An 11,543-nucleotide genomic window follows, 5' to 3' on the forward strand; every position below is an offset into this window, starting at 1 on the left:
TTGCGAGATGTTTCTTACGGATTAGCCTTACGGAACGACGTGTTAATTGCGACTGATGCAAATTTCTTCACCTCCCGTGATTTCAGGGCAGAAATTGCTTCACCTCACTCCACGATTTGTCCGTAAAATAGTTTCATACAAATCAGTCCGTAGCTGTAGCACTATTGTTAAATAATACTCCCTTTGTTTTAAAATAAATGTTTCAAACTTAATATAACTTTATACTAGAGCTAATATAAAATTAAGACAGTTATTTTAAGACGGAGGTAGTAAAATCACGTCATTCGTCAAACATTCGGTTTGTACCTTCATATCACCACTGATTTGCCACCATATCAAAACGTATATCCACACTAAACCAATCACCAACTTTCTACGCCTCGATTCTTGAGGTTCATGAACCACGGCTTTGGACGCATTTGAAACACAATTTTAATTTGTACTGATCATGTGTTTTTTAACTGTCATTTACAATCATACACATCAGATAATGTTGATGCTTTGTGCCATGTCTCAACATTACGATGAACTATCATTGACGTTGTATCATGGCTGTCATCGTCCTCAGGGTCGGGTCATATGTTGGGCAATAAGGGTGACCACATTGAGCCCGAGGGCCATAGCACCCCTCCCTCCTCTAACTTGAGTCAGGTGGGACCAAATCCACAATACAATTCCACTTGTGCCACACAGGTTTCTGTACACCCCATCCTTGATGGTTAGCAACTCAACAGATTAAATAATAAAATAATGGCATTAGCCGGACATCCACTTTATACCTTCATTTCACCACTAATTTGTCATCACATCAAGACGCACATCCACACTAAATCAATTAACTAAAAATTGTCTCTCTATCTTCTGTGCGTCAATCCTTAAGGGCATGTTTGGTAGCCTGCACGAAGGGTGCATGAGCCCAAAAGTTTTCTTTCCGACCAACTTTTTGTTGTTAGGTAGAGTCTATGGGTATGCATCAACTAATGCAAAAAGGGCCTCAGCATAGCTGAGCCCAACACCCATGCGGAGGCGAGCTGAGGAGAGCAGAGTTGCCTCCATCCACCCTGGCCGCCTCACCTCGCGCGCGCCCGCGCCCTTCCCGAGCCCTGGCGGCGGCCTCGCCCGCGCCCCGCCCCTCCCGAGCCCCGGCGGCAGCCTTGCCTGCGCCCCACGACGCCCCTCCCGAGCCCCTACGGCCTCACCCTCGCCCAGTTGCGCCGCGCCCCGCCGCGCCCCTCCCGAGCCCCGACAGCTTCGCCCTCGCCCCGTCGCGGAGCGCCCTTCCCGAGCCCCGACGGCGGCCTCGCCCATGCCTCGCCATGCTGCGCCCATCCCGAGCCCCGACGACGGCCTTGCCCGCGCCCCGTCGTGCCCCGGCGGCCTCGCCCTCTCCCTCCTCGCCGGGACTCCTCTCCCCGCGCCCCGTCGGCCCACCTCTTCCTCCCTCGCAGTGTTGGGGAACGTGGCATGGGAAACAAAAATTTTCCTACGCGCACGAAGACCTATCATGGTGATGTCCATCTACGAGAGGGGATGAGTGATCTACGTACCCTTGTAGATCGTACAGCAGAAGCGTTAGTGAACGCGGTTGATGTAGTGGAACGTCCTCACGTCCCTCGATCCGCCCCGCGAACAATCCTGCGATCAGTCCCACGATCTAGTACCGAACGGACGGCACCTCCGCGTTCAGCACACGTACAGCTCGACGATGATCTCGGCCTTCTTGATCCAGCAAGAGAGACGGAGAGGTAGAAGAGTTCTCCGGCAGCGTGACGGCGCTCCGGAGGTTGGTGATGACCTTGTCTCAGCAGGGCTCCGCCCGAGCTCCGCAGAAACGCGATCTAGAGGAAAAACCGTGGAGGTATGTGGTCGGGCTGCTGTGTAAAAGTCGTCTCAAATCAGCCCTAAAACCTCCGTATATATAGGTGGGAGGGAGGGGAGGAGGCAGCCTCAAAACCTAAAGGTTTGGCCGAAATTGGAGGTGGAGGAGTCCTACTCCAATCCTACTTGGAGTAGGATTCCACCTTCCCACTTGGAAACTCTTTCCACCTTGTGTTTTTTCCTTCTCAAACCTTATGGGCCTTAGTGGGAACTTATTCCAGCCCACTAGGGGCTGGTTTATCTCTTCCCATAGCCCATGAGACCCCTTGGGGCGTGACACCCCTCCCGATGGTCCCCGGCACCCCTCCCGGCACTCCCGGTACACTACCGATGAGCCCGAAACTTTTCCGGTAATGCACGAAAACCTTCCGGTAACCAAATGAGGTCATCCTATATATCAATCTTCGTTTCCGGACCATTCCGAAAACCCTCGTGACGTCCGTGATCTCATCCGGGACTCCGAACAACATTCGGTAACCAACCATATAACTCAAATACGCATAAAACATCGTCGAACCTTAAGTGTGCAGACCCTGCGGGTTCGAGAACTATGTAGACATGACCCGAGTGACTCCTCGGTCAATATCCAATAGCGGGACCTGGATGCCCATATTGGATCCTACATATTCTACGAAGATCTTATCGTTTGAACCTCGGTGCCAAGGATTCATATAATCCCGTATGTCATTCCCTTTGTCCTTCGGTATGTTACTTGCCCGAGATTCGATCGTCAGTATCCGCATACCTATTTCAATCTCGTTTACCGGCAAGTCTCTTTACTCGTTCCGTAATACAAGATCCCGCAACTTACACTAAGTCACATTGCTTGCAAGGCTTGTGTGTGATGTTGTATTACCGAGTGGGCCCCGAGATACCTCTCCGTCACACGGAGTGACAAATCCCAGTCTCGATCCATACTAACTCAACTAACACCTTCGGAGATACCTGTAGAGCATCTTTATAGTCACCCAGTTACGTTGCGACGTTTGATACACACAAAGCATTCCTCCGGTGTTAGTGAGTTATATGATCTCATGGTCATAGGAACAAATACTTGACACGCAGAAAACAGTAGCAACAAAATGACACGATCAACATGCTACGTCTTATTAGTTTGGGTCTAGTCCATCACATGATTCTCCTAATGATGTGATCCCGTTATCAAGTGACAACACTTGCCTATGGCCAGGAAACCTTGACCATCTTTGATCAACGAGCTAGTCAACTAGAGGCTTACTAGGGACAGTGTTTTGTGTATGTATCCACACAAGTATTGTGTTTCCAATCAATACAATTATAGCATGGATAATAAACAATTATCATGAACTAAGAAATATAATAATAACTAATTTATTATTGCCTCTAGGGCATATTTCCAACAGTCTCCCACTTGCACTAGAGTCAATAATCTAGTTCACATCACCATGTGATTCCAATGAATCCAACACCCATATAGTTATGGGGTCTGATCACGTCTTGCTCGTGAGAGAGGTTTTAGTCAACTGTTCTGAAACTTTCAGATCAGTGCGTTCTTTACAAATCTTTATGTCATCTTATAGATGCTGCTACTACGTGCTATTCGGAAATGCTCCAAATATCTACTCTACTATACGAATCCGTTTCACTACTCATAGTTATTCGGATTAGTGTCAAAGCTTGCATCGACGTAACCCTTTACGACGAACTCTTCAACCACCTCCATAATCGAGAAAAATTCCTTAGTCCATTAGTTACTAAGGATAAATTTTGACCGCTGCTAGTGATTCAATCATGGATCACTCTCTGTACCTCTCAGCATATTTTGAGTCAAGGCACACATCAGGTGCGGTACACAGCATGGCATACTTTAGATTCTACGGCTAAGGCATAGAAGACGACCTTCGTCTATTCTCTTTATTCTGCCGGGGTCGGGTTTTGAGTCTTACTCAAATTCACACCTCACAACGCAACCAAGAACTCCTTCTTTGCTGATCTATTTTGAACTCCTTCAAAAACTTGTCAAGGCATGCATCTTGTTGAAACTTCCATTAAGCGCTTTCGATCTATCTCCATAGATCTTTGATGCTCAACGTTCAAGTAGCTCAATCCAGGTATTCCTTTGAAAACTCCTTTCAAACAACCTTGTATGTTTTATAGAAATTCTACATTACTTCTGATCCACAATATGTCAACCACATATACTTATCAGAAATTCTATAGTGCTCCCACTCACTTCTTTGGAAATACAAGTTTCTCATAAACCTTGTACAGACCCAAAATCTTTGATCATGTCATCAAAGTATATATATTCCAACTCCGAGATGCTTGCACCAGTCCATTGAAGGATCGCTGGAGCTTGCATACTTGCTAGTATTTTTAGGATCGACAAAACCTTCTGGTTGTATCACATACAATGTTTGCTCAAGGAAACCGTCGAGAAAACAATGTTTTGACATCCTACGTGCAATATTTCATAAATAATGCATCAACAACTAACATAATTCTAACAGACCTTTAGCATCGCTACGAGTGAGAAAGTCTCATCATAGTCAACTGTTTGATCTTGTCGAAAACATCTTTGCGACAAGTCGAGCTTTTCTTAATAGTGACTTATCACCATCATCGTCTGTCTTCTTTTAAAGATCCATCTTTACTCAATAGTCTTATGACCATCAAGTAGTTCTTTCAAAGTCTACACTTTGTTTTCATACATGGATCCTCTCTCGGATTTCATGGCTTCCAGCCATTTGTCGGAATCTGGGCCCACCATCGCTTTCTCCATAACTCGTAGGTTCACTGTTGCTCAACAACATGACCTCCAAGACAGGGTTACCGTACCACTCTGTAGTAGTATGCGACCTTGTCAACCTACGAGGCTTGTAGTAACTTGATCCGATGCTTGATGATCACCATCATCAGCTTCCACTTCAATTGGTGTAGGTGCCACAGGAACAACTTCCTGCGCCCTGCTACACACTGGTTGAAGTGATGGTTCAATAACCTCATCAAGTTCTACCACTCTCCCACTCAATTCTTTCGAGAGAAACCTTTCCTCGAGAAAGGATCCGTTTCTAGAAATAAACACTTTGCTTTCGGATCTGAGATAGGAGATGTACCCAACTGGTTTTGGATATCCTATGAAGATGCATTTATCCGCTTTGGGTTCGAGCTCATCAGACTGAAACTTTTTCACATAAGTGTCGAAGCTCCAAACTTTCAAGAAACGACAGTTTAGATTTCTCTAAACCTCAGTCTATACTGTGTCATCTCAACGGAAATACGTGGTGCCCTATTTAAAGTGAGTGCGGTTGTCTCTAATGCATAACCCATAAACGATAGTGGTAATTCGATAAGAGACATCATAGTATGCACCATACCAAATAGTGCGTGGCTATGACGTTCAGACACATCATCACACTATGATGTTCCAGGTGGCATGAACTGCGAAACAATTTCCACATTGTCTTAACTACGTACCAAAACTCGTAACTCAGATATTCATTTACATGATCATATCGTAGACAGTTTATCCTCTTGTTACGACGAACTTCACTCCGAAACAGAATTGAACTTTTCAATATTTCAGACTTGTGATTCATTAAGTAAATACTCTAGTATCTACTCAAATCGTCAGTGAAGTAAGAACATAATGATATCCACTACGTGCCTCAGCACCCATTGGACTGCATACATCAAAATGTATCACTTCCAACAAGTTACTATCTTATTTCATCTCAATGAAAACAAGGCCTTGCTCATGTGGTATGATTCGCATGTCACTAGTGATTCGAAATCAGGTGAGTACAAAGATCCATCAGCATGGAGCCTCTTCATGCAATTTATACTAACATGACTCAAGTGGCAGTGCCACAAGTAAGTGGTACTATCATCATCAACTCGTATCTTTTGGCACCAATATCATGAACATGTTAACACTACGATCGAGATTCAATAAACCATTGAAGGTGAATATTCAAGAAAATAGAGTAACCATTATTCTCCTTAAATGAATAATCGTATTGCAATAAACACGATCCAATCATGTTCATGCTTAACGCAAGCACCAAATAACAATTATTTAGGTTTAACACCAATCCCGATGGTAGAGGGAGCGTGCGACGTTTGATCATATCAATCTTGGAAACACTTCCAACACGTATCGTCACCTCGCCTTTAGCTAGTCTCCGTTTATGCCGTAGCTTTCATTTCGCGTCACTAATCACTTAGCAACCGAACCGGTATCCAATACCCTCGTGCTACTAGGAGTACTAGTAAAGTACACATCAACATCATGTATATCAAATACACTTCTTTCGACTTTTGCCAGCCTTCTTATCTACCAAGTATCTTGAGTTGCTCCGCCTCAGTGATTGTTCCCCTCATTACAGAAGCACTTAGTCTCGGGTTTGGGTTTAATCTTGGGTCTCTTCATTAGTGCAGCAACTGTTTTGCCGTTTCACGAAGTATCCCTTCTATCCCTTGCCTTTCTTGAAACTTAGTAGTTTTACAAACCATCAACTATTGATGCTCCTTCTTGATTTCTACTTTCGCAGTGTCAAACATCGCAAATCGCTCAAGGATCATTGTATGTATCCTTGATATGTTATAGTTCATCACGAAGCGATCACAGCTTGGTGGCAGTGACTTTGGAGAACTATCACTATCTCATCTGGAAGATTAACTCCCACTTGATTCAAGCGATTGTCGTACTCAGACAATCTGAGCACATGCTCAACGATTGAGCCTTTTCTCCTGTGCTTTGTGGACAAAGAATCTTGTCGGAGGTCTCGTACCTCTTAACAAGGGCACAAGCATGAAATCACAATTTCATCTCTTTAGAACATCACTTATGTTCCGTGACGTTTTACAACGTTTTCGGCACCTTGCTTCTAAGCCATTAAGTATTTTTGTACTGAACTATCGTGTAGTCATCAGAAACGTGTATGTCGGATGTTCACAGCATCCACAGACGACGCTCGAGGTGCAGCACACCGAGTGGTGCATTAAGGACATAAGCCTTCTGTGCAGCAACGAGGACAATCCTCGGTTTTACAGACTCAGTCTGCAAAGTTTGCTACTATCAACTTTCAACTAAATTTTCTCTAGGAACATATAAAACAGTAGAGCTATAGCGCAAGCTACATCGTAATTCGCAAAGACCATTAGACTATGTTCATGACAATTAGTTCAATTAATCATATTACTTAAGAACTCCCACTCAAAAAGTACATCTCTCTAGTCATTTGAGTGGTACATGATCCAAATCCACTATCTCAACTCCGATCATCACGTGAGTCGAGAATAGTTTCAGTGGTAAGCATCTCTATGCTAATCATATCAACTATACGATTCATGCTCGACCTTTCGGTCTCATGTGTTCCGAGGCCATGTCTGCACATGCTAGGCTCGTCAAGCTTAACCCGAGTGTTCCGCGTGCGCAACTGTTTTGCACCCGTTGTATGTGAACGTTGAGTCTATCACACCCGATCATCACGTGGTGTCTCGAAATGACGAACTATAGCAACGGTGCACAGTCGGGGAGAACACAATTTCGTCTTGAAATTTTAGTGAGAGATCACCTCATAATGCTACCGTCGTTCTAAGCAAAATAAGGTGCATAAAAGGATTAACATCACATGCAATTCATAAGTGACATGATATGGCCATCATCACGTGCTTCTTGATCTCCATCACCAAAGCATCGGCACGATCTTCTTGTCACCGGTGTCACACCATGATCTCCATCATCATGATCTCCATCAACGTGTCTCCATCGGGGTTGTCGTGCTACTCATGCTATTACTACTAAAGCTATGTCCTAGCAAAATAGTAAACGCATCTGCAAGCACAAACGATAGTTATAAAGACAACCCTATGGCTCCTGCCGGTTGCCGTACCATCGACGTGCAAGTCGATATTATCTATTACAACATGATCATCTCATACATCCAATATATCACATCACATCGTTGGCCATATCACATCACAAGCATACCCTGCAAAAACAAGTTAGACGTCCTCTAATTTTGTTGTTGCATGTTTTACGTGGTGAGCATCGGTATCTAGTAGGATCGCATCTTACTTACGCAAACACCACAACGGAGATATATGAGTTGCTATTTAACCTCATCCAAGGACCTCCTCGGTCAAATCTGATTCAACTAAAGTTGGAGAAGCCGACACTTGCCAGTCATCTTTGAGCAACGGGGTTACTCGTAGCGATGAAACCAGTCTCTCGTAAGCGTACGAGTAATGTCGGTCCAAGCCGCTTCAATCCAACAATACCGCGGAATCAAGAAAAGACTAAGGGGGGCAGCAAAACGCACATCACCGCCCACAAAACCTTTTGTGTTCTACTCGAGAAGACATCTACGCATGAACCTAGCTCATGATGCCACTGTTGGGGAACGTCGCATGGGAAACAAAAAATTTCCTACGCGCACGAAGACCTATCATGGTGATGTCCATCTACGAGAGGGGATGAGTGATCTACGTACCCTTGTAGATCGTACAGCAGAAGCGTTAGTGAACGCGGTTGATGTAGTGGAACGTCCTCACGTCCCTTGATCCGCCCCGCGAACAATCCTGCGATCAGTCCCACGATCTAGTACCGAACGGACGGCACCTCCGCGTTCAGCACACGTACAGCTCGACGATGATCTTGGCCTTCTTGATCCAGCAAGAGAGACGGAGAGGTAGAAGAGTTCTCCGGCAGCGTGACGGCGCTCCGGAGGTTGGTGATGACCTTGTCTCAGCAGGGCTCCGCCCGAGCTCCGCAGAAACGCGATCTAGAGGAAAAACCGTGGAGGTATGTGGTCGGGCTGCTGTGTAAAAGTCGTCTCAAATCAGCCCTAAAACCTCCGTATATATAGGTGGGAGGGAGGGGAGGAGGCAGCCTCAAAACCTAAAGGTTTGGCCGAAATTGGAGGTGGAGGAGTCCTACTCCAATCCTACTTGGAGTAGGATTCCACCTTCCCACTTGGAAACTCTTTCCACCTTGTGTTTTTTCCTTCTCAAACCTTATGGGCCTTAGTGGGAACTTATTCCAGCCCACTAGGGGCTGGTTTATCTCTTCCCATAGCCCATGAGACCCCTTGGGGCGTGACACCCCTCCCGATGGTCCCCGGCACCCCTCCCGGCACTCCCGGTACACTACCGATGAGCCCGAAACTTTTCCGGTAATGCACGAAAACCTTCCGGTAACCAAATGAGGTCATCCTATATATCAATCTTCGTTTCCGGACCATTCCGGAAACCCTCGTGACGTCCGTGATCTCATCCGGGACTCCGAACAACATTCGGTAACCAACCATATAACTCAAATACGCATAAAACATCGTCGAACCTTAAGTGTGCAGACCCTGCGGGTTCGAGAACTATGTAGACATGACCCGAGTGACTCCTCGGTCAATATCCAATAGCGGGACCTGGATGCCCATATTGGATCCTACATATTCTACGAAGATCTTATCGTTTGAACCTCAGTGCCAAGGATTCATATAATCCCGTATGTCATTCCCTTTGTCCTTCGGTATGTTACTTGCCCGAGATTCGATCGTCAGTATCCGCATACCTATTTCAATCTCGTTTACCGGCAAGTCTCTTTACTCGTTCCGTAATACAAGATCCCGCAACTTACACTAAGTCACATTGCTTGCAAGGCTTGTGTGTGATGTTGTATTACCGAGTGGGCCCCGAGATACCTCTCCGTCACACGGAGTGACAAATCCCAGTCTCGATCCATACTAACTCAACTAACACCTTCGGAGATACCTGTAGAGCATCTTTATAGTCACCCAGTTACGTTGCGACGTTTGATACACACAAAGCATTCCTCCGGTGTTAGTGAGTTATATGATCTCATGGTCATAGGAACAAATACTTGACACGCAGAAAACAGTAGCAACAAAATGACACGATCAACATGCTACGTCTTATTAGTTTGGGTCTAGTCCATCACATGATTCTCCTAATGATGTGATCCCGTTATCAAGTGACAACACTTGCCTATGGCCAGGAAACCTTGACCATCTTTGATCAATGAGCTAGTCAACTAGAGGCTTACTAGGGACAGTGTTTTGTCTATGTATCCACACAAGTATTGTGTTTCCAATCAATACAATTATAGCATGGATAATAAACAATTATCATGAACTAAGAAATATAATAATAACTAATTTATTATTGCCTCTAGGGCATGCCCCTACGGCCTCACCCTCGCCCAGTTGCGCCGCGCCCCGCCGCGCCCCTCCCGAGCCCCGTCAGCTTCGCCCTCGCCCCGTCGCGGAGCGCCCTTCCCGAGCCCCGACGGCGGCCTCGCCCATGCCTCGCCATGCTGCGCCCATCCCGAGCCCCGACGACGGCCTCGCCCTCTCCCTCCTCGCCGGGACTCCTCTCCCCGCGCCCCGTCGGCCCACCTCTTCCTGTTGGGGAACGTCGCAAGGGAAACAAAAATTTTCCTACGCGCACGAAGACCTATCATGGTGATGTCCATCTACGAGAGGGGATGAGTGATCTACGTACCCTTGTAGATCGTACAGCAGAAGCGTTAGTGAACGCGGTTGATGTAGTGGAACGTCCTCACGTCCCTCGATCCGCCCCGCGAACAATCCCGCGATCAGTCCCACGATCTAGTACCGAACGGACGGCACCTCCGCGTTCAGCACACGTACAGCTCGACGATGATCTCGGCCTTCTTGATCCAGCAAGAGAGACGGAGAGGTAGAAGAGTTCTCCGGCAGCATGACGGCGCTCCGGAGGTTGGTGATGATCTTGTCTCAGCAGGGCTCCGCCCGAGCTCCGCAGAAACGCGATCTAGAGGAAAAACTATGGAGGTATGTGGTCGGGCAGCCGTGAGAAAGTCGTCTCAAATCAGCCCTAAAACCTCCGTATATATAGGTGGGAGGGAGGGGAGGAGGCAGCCTCAAAACCTAAAGGTTTGGCCGAAATTGGAGGTGGAGGAGTCCTACTCCAATCCTACTTGGAGTAGGATTCCACCTTCCCACTTGGAAACTCTTTCCACCTTGTGTTTTTTCCTTCTCAAACCTTATGGGCCTTAGTGGGAACTTATTCCAGCCCACTAGGGGCTGGTTTATCTCTTCCCATAGCCCATGAGACCCCTTGGGGCGTGACACCCCTCCCGATGGTCCCCGGCACCCCTCCCGGCACTCCCGGTACACTACCGATGAGCCCGAAACTTTTCCGGTAATGCACGAAAACCTTCCGGTAACCAAATGAGGTCATCCTATATATCAATCTTCGTTTCCGGACCATTCCGGAAACCCTCGTGACGTCCATGATCTCATCCGGGACTCCGAACAACATTCGGTAACCAACCATATAACTCAAATACGCATAAAACAACGTCGAACCTTAAGTGTGCAGACCCTGCGGGTTCGAGAACTATGTAGACATGACCCGAGAGACTCCTCGGTCAATATCCAATAGCGGGACCTGGATGCCCATATTGGATCCTACATATTCTACGAAGATCTTATCGTTTGAACCTCAGTGCCAAGGATTCATATAATCCCGTATGTCATTCCCTTTGTCCTTCGGTATGTTACTTGCCCGAGATTCGATCGTCAGTATCCGCATACCTATTTCAATCTCGTTTACCGGCAAGTCTCTTTACTCGTTCCGTAATACAAGATCCCGCAACTTACATTAAGTTACATTGCTTGCAA

The sequence above is a fragment of the Hordeum vulgare genome, chromosome 5H, assembly GCF_904849725.1.
Source record: "Hordeum vulgare subsp. vulgare chromosome 5H, MorexV3_pseudomolecules_assembly, whole genome shotgun sequence".
In the NCBI taxonomy this organism is placed as follows: domain Eukaryota; kingdom Viridiplantae; phylum Streptophyta; class Magnoliopsida; order Poales; family Poaceae; genus Hordeum; species Hordeum vulgare.